Raw genomic sequence first — 7,058 nt, forward strand, 5'->3', positions numbered from 1 at the left:
ATTGAATACATTTAATTTTTTTAAACATAAAAATTATTTATTTATTGGTAAATTAAAAATATCAAATATCGACGGACAGTGTCGTTTTCATAAAGTTAATTTTTATTTGTTTTTAATAAAAGCGACATTCTCCGTCGCTTTTGTAAAAATACGAAAAAATAAGAAAAATAATTAAAAATTATGACAGATAACGTCGCTTTTCTATAATTAATATTTTAAAAATAAAAAAATTATAGCGATGTTGTCCGTCGATTTTAATAAAAATTAAATTTAAAAACCGACGGACAACGTCGCTTTTTATCATAAATTTAATTTTTATTTATTTTTGACAAAAGCGACAGATATTAAGACGTTGACCGTCGATTTTAATAATAAATAAATAAAAATAAAAATTAGACTAAAAAGGTGACGAACATTGTCGCTTTTTTAGTCGCTATTTAAAGCGACACAGTTCGTTGCTTTTTTTTTTTGCGTCGCTTTTTGACCTTTTTTTAGTAGTGGCTACTTGATCAGCTCGTGTGAGCTTTACAAGTATTTTTAAAATTGAGTTAAGTTAAGGTTTATCAGCTCGAATTAATATCAATTCTGACTAAAATTGATATTAGTTGAATAAGAATTAGGCTAGACATTACATAAGCTGGATAAATTGAATTGACTTAGGTTGTTATTTAATAAATATAGGAAAGACGTAATAATAATATTACAACAACAACAACAACAACAACAACAACAACAACAACAACAACAACAACAACAACATAATAATAATAATAATAATAATAGACAATGTTTATAAATTATAGGCATGTATAATTGTGAAAATAATTTAATAAATATTAGCAAAATTATGTAAAATATTATATAATGTAAAAAATAATAATATAAAAATAAATCGTATATTTTTAAATCATGAATGTGACACGTTAATATTTATTTGATATCAAAATAATGCATAGAAAATATCAACATTTAAAATTAATAATTTTGCTAAAATAGCAGGATAGGAGGGGTATCGGGAGGTCAAAATTGAGTGTCAACATAACTAACCCAATTTATATCCATAAATTGGGGTCCATGGAGGGTACAGTGTACGCACACCTTACTGCTAAGGTAGATAGGTTGTTTTCAATAGACCCTCAATTCAAGAAAAATAGTCTGAAGCTGTCCAATTTCAAGAAAAATATTAGTGAAAATTGATTTAATATTGGTTGTTGATCGAACATGATGAATGAGTGAGATTAGAATTGAGGAGATGAGTCAAATTGAGATTAGATATTGGGTTAAAAAATTGAATTGAGGATTTCGATTGAGTCAAATTAAACTCAATTGACACAAATTGAGTATAAAATGGCTAGAATTTAAATAAATTAGGAAAATTGAATTGAATTAGATTGATATTTAATAAATATAGTAACTATATAAAATTAATAATAGTAATAATAATAATAATAATAATAAATATTGATCAACGGCTGAGATCTAAAGATTAAGAATTTGGTTAAAAAAATGAATGAAATTTGAAATTGAGTTCAATTGGACACAATTTGGGCTAGGATTGTAATAGATTTGATAAAATTAGGCTAAAATTGTTACAAATTGTCAAAATCAGACTAGAAAATAAATAAATTAAAAAATTAAATTGACTATGGTTGCGAATTAATACAATAATAATAGTAAAATAAATAATATAATTATTCTCAGATTAGTTATGAATAAATTGTGTAACTAAAAATACGACACATACTATATTACTTTAAAATCAACGATAACAATAATATATATATATATATATTTATATATTTAGTATATATAATGTTTTCCCGTTATTTCATTTCATTTCATCTATGTTGAGTTATTTATACTTGAAAATGAAAAATAGGTTTGAAAAAAATTAATTTTTTCTAAAAAAAAATCACAAATTTTAAATGTTCGGTCATGACAAAGAAAGACTCACTACTTTAGTCTTCAAAATTGAAATAAAAATTTAAAATAACTGAACCGAATTTATAAAAATCGAATCAAATCGAATTTATTTTGGTTTGATTATGACTGTCATTTCGTCAATCCGAAAATTAAAAAAATGAGCTGATATTAAACAAGCAAATCGAACAAATAGAATGTCCACCCCTAATCTCATCATATATATAATTCTGAAACTACTTAATACTTTCAACTCAATGTAATATAAATTAATTTTTTATTTTATTTCATGATTATTATACTTTATATCTCACACCAAATGACTCCTAAATGTACATTATATTGATATATTATATTGTCGCGCGTAGTATGATGCTTTACAATTATATTTAAATTAACCAATAGAAAAACAGGCTCCATTTGAATCTTGAGTCATTTTCGCCCTATCTTAGGCCAACAAAATTTCACCTCTTTAATTTTTTGGTGATAACATAACGAGTCAAGATAAAGTTTATTCGTTTCGAATACATCTGTGATACCATCAATGTCAACAAATTAATTTTAATTTCTTGAGCATCTTTTGCTTGATTATACGTGTCCACCGATTTAATGTCTAATTTCTTTTTATTTTATGTATTTTATTCTTCAAGTTTATCCTATTCCTATTTAAATTTTTCAAGTCACAAAAATTTTGCGTAAATCTCCAAGAAATAGTTTTAGCTAAATTTGTAGCAACACAATCCCCCAATAATTTCCCAAGTAATAATTTCGTAGGTAAATCCCTAAGAAATAATTTCAGCTAAATTTGTAGCAACACAATCCCCCAATAATTTCTCAAGTAATAATTTTGCAACTAAATCCCCAAGAATAAAGCAAAACTCGCAGAATAAAATCCCCAAATAATTTCTCCAGTAATAAAATTCATTACATAAATTTTCACCAAAATATCTCTATGTAAATTCGTAGGATAAATTACCTGAAAATTTTCTTATGGATTTAAAAAATATATATATTTGTCCATATACCTGCAGATTTACCTAGAGATAAAATAACCGCCGATACATTTCTCCAGGTAATGTCGCAAGTAATAATTTCGCAGGTAAATCCCCAAGTATAAATCTCCAGCAAAATTCGTAGAACAAAATCCCCAAATAATATCCTAGGTAATAAAATTTATTACATAAATTTTCACCAAAATATTTCTATGCAAATTCGTAGGATAAATTAGCTGAAAATTTTTCTATGAGTTGAAAATATATATATATATATATATATATATATATATATATATATATATATATATATATATATATATATATATATATATATATATATGTCCATATACCTGCGGATTTACCTAGAGATAAAATATCCGTCGATACACTTCTCCAGGTAGTGTCATAAGTAATAATTTCGCAGGTAAATCCCCAAGAATAAATTCCCAGCAAAATTCGCAGCACAAAATTCCCAAATAATTTTTTAGGTATATTTCTACGTAAATCCGTAGGATAAATTACCTAAAATTTTTATATAAATTTAAAAAATATATATATTTGTCCATATACCTGCGGATTTACCTAGAGATAAAATACCAGCCAATACATTTACCTAGGTAATGTTGCAAGTACAAAATTTGCGCAATATGACTCCAAAGTTACCTGCGGAATTTGTTGCAAATATATAGTTCATAGGTAATATATTTTAATGTTGAGGAATTTAATATTTTCGTAGGTAAATCCGCATGTATTTCCTGCGATATATTTCCCTAGGTAAAATTTCCATGTAATTTACAGTTTTCTAGTAGTGTATCACCCATTTTTTTATATGTGTCACCATATTTATTTGAGAAATAACAGCTGCAATTATTTCATCTTCTTCAGCTAAATTAGCTTTGGGAGGATTTCTCATTTCTTTGTTATTTCTTATTCTATGCCTAAATTGAGCGGCATAATGACCTAGTTTTCACAAGTAAAACAAGTGTCTTTTCTTTTTTTAAAGTTGGAATTATTAGGCTTGTAACTTTGAGACTTATTATCATACCTTTTGTTGTTGCTGTTTTGGCTTTGCACTAAGTTTGCTTTGAGTATTAGTTCTTTTGCTTTAAATGACTCCTTTCGATTGGTGTCTTCAATTAAAATGTGAATCACTATTTCCTCAATAGTAAAATTTGTTTGTTTATGCTTTAGACTATTTTTGTAGTCATTCCATGAGTCAAATAATTTTTCGATCAATATTCCGACATAAAATTTTTCTGGTACAGAAATTCCTTCGGCCTTCAAATCTTCAAGTAATTTTTTATATTCGTTGATTTGAATTTTCATCTCCTTCATGTCACTCATCTGTCAATGATAATACCTTCCAACTACAAACTTTTATTTGATAGCATCTTCAGTAGTGAACTTTTTAATTAAGGCTTCCCAAATAACTTTTGCTTCTTTGCAACTACAGTATACATCAAACAGTTTGTTAGAAATAGTTTGTAATATAATATGGCAACATACCTTATTGGCGTATTGCCATGATTCTAGAATTTTATTATCGACGTCTGCACCAGATTGTGGATGTAGCAAAGCATATGCCACACCATGGACATCAAGTAATGAGAAAATACGTTCTTGCCATCTTTTAAATTTTTTGTTAGCAAAAATTTCAATATTTGATACGTCAGAAAATGATTTAGCATATGGTAAAACAAGTGAAGCAGGAGTAGTAGGGGTAGCATCGATATTAGTTTCAGAGTTGCTAGTATTACTTTCCGTAGTTTCTTAGATTGTTAGAAAACAATAATAAAATTTACTATTAATTGTGAAAATAAATAAACTACAACAATAATAATATTTATTATTATCAGTAGTATCAACAAGTAACAATAATAATAACAACAACAATATTAATAATAATAGTAATGATAATGATAATGATGATGATGATGATGATGATGATGATGATGATAATAATAATAATTTTAAGTAATATATAAAATACTTGAGTCGTGCTAGGCATTGTTTTAAGAAACTATTTTCGCAATATGAAATGTTTCTCCAGGATTAAACAAATACTTCTCTAATTAATTAGAGAATATTTAAAATTAAGTAAATCTTTCCTAATTAATCAGAGGATACAAAAATTAACAAAATTAATTATATACCAACAAATTTTAACTTATAGGATAAATAATAAAATTATTATATATATAAAAAATAAGTAAAGCAAGAATTAGGCAGAGAGGAGGAAGAAATATAGAAGTTTGCTTTCTTTTAAATTCCTATGTGTCTAGTACAAAATGGGATGGGTCATCTATATAGGTGTTGAGACAGTGAAGTATGTATAGCAACAATGAGGCGGTGACTTGGGAAATTAAAAGAACGTGTTTTCTTGACCATCAAGTTACTTGGCCACTACTTTAATGGCACGTGTATTAATAATAGGCTTCACATAATTTTTTTTCTTTCTTCGGTCAAAAGTTCATAAATATTTTAAAATATCTCACAATAATAACATTTAATCTAGTTATAACAACAGTAACATTTTTTTTGCTAACCAAAAGAAAAAGTAACATTTTTTATAGCGATACATACTTTATAATTATATTCAACTATAATAGTTAAATGAGATTCAGATGTCAAATATCACAATTATGTGTGACAATATCTTGCCATAACATCCACAAATTTTCAAGTTAACGATGTAACTATAACAAAGCTTTAATGTGTACAAATATACTTTCTCCGTCCCAAATTATCCATTTCAAATTTTCTAATTTGATTTCTCATTTTACTTGTCTTTTTTCATTAATCAAGAAGAGATAATTTTTTTTTTTCATGTTTTATCCTTTGCATTAATTACTTTTTCTTCAAATTAAAATGTAAACATCATTTATTAGGGATACTATGATAAATTAACTATGTTATTAATTATTTTTCTTAATCAATATGTCATCTCAATTTGAGACGAGGGAGTATATGACTTGAGTATGTAAAAGTTAATGAATGCTCCAACCGATCGCCTATCTTTTGTTAGGACTTAGGAGGGATTGGCAGTGGACATTTATTAGTGGAGCTTCCCGTTCATATCTATGACCATGATCTTCAATGCATACGTAAATTCTACTTATGGCTTAAAGTCAATTCAATGGTAGTACTATAGGTTATAGCAAAACATATCAAATATGTGTGAGAAGATACTTCCTCTATTCACTTCTATTTGTCTATTTTAAACTTTACAAAGCTTTTAAGACATCATACTTGATTAGTATGAGGTTACTTCAATATTCATATAATTGATGTATAGTTTTAGATTTTGAAAGATAATTTAGATATAAGTAATTAACGTTAGAGTAAAACATAAAAGAACACATGTTTTTTTTAATATGCCATCTTGAAACCAAGCCAAATAACAAATAAAAGTGAAAATGTTATAAATGTATTTACATTATAGTGAATATCTATCAAGATCTACTTTGATATCTATTAGAATTTAAAGCATCTGTCTTTTACTCAAACTAGGAGTAAATTTTTCCTATAAATAGAGGGATTTTGTTCATTGTATTGACAATCTGATGATCTCTTATCCCTCAAGAGAAGAAATAAGAATTTATTCTCTCTACTCTTCTTCTTATTTTTTCTTGTTTTATAATACGTTATCAGCACGATACTCTGTCAAACAAGGTGAGATTATAAATCTTAAGGATTTCAAGGTTAGTAATTTCTTATGTTATTTATCTTTTGCTACTAATAATATAATTATTGTTGAATTTGAGGAAAAATAATTGGTTTAGAACCATTTATGTTTTAAATTTATTCCTCAAGAACAATATTATCAAAAGGGATGATAATATGTTGGGTTCAAGCCCCATCAATTTATGCCTAAGACGTCTTTATATGGATAAGACGTTGAGATTGGATTTCAATGCATGTATTGATGATATTATGATGGCTAAGGCAAAATAATAGGTATTTGATGAAAAGTCATGAAATATATCCCATTGATATGCTCTATTCCCTGAATTGAATGTGATAGCAATAAATCATATATATGCCTCAATTTGCTTTTGTAGTAGCTATCATAATTTGATACACTTAAGACATGATTATATTTCAATCCTGGGAATGAGAAGCTTATTAATGCAAATGTGCACT

This window comes from Capsicum annuum, chromosome 12 (assembly GCF_002878395.1).
Source record: "Capsicum annuum cultivar UCD-10X-F1 chromosome 12, UCD10Xv1.1, whole genome shotgun sequence".
Classification (NCBI taxonomy): Eukaryota; Viridiplantae; Streptophyta; class Magnoliopsida; order Solanales; family Solanaceae; genus Capsicum; species Capsicum annuum.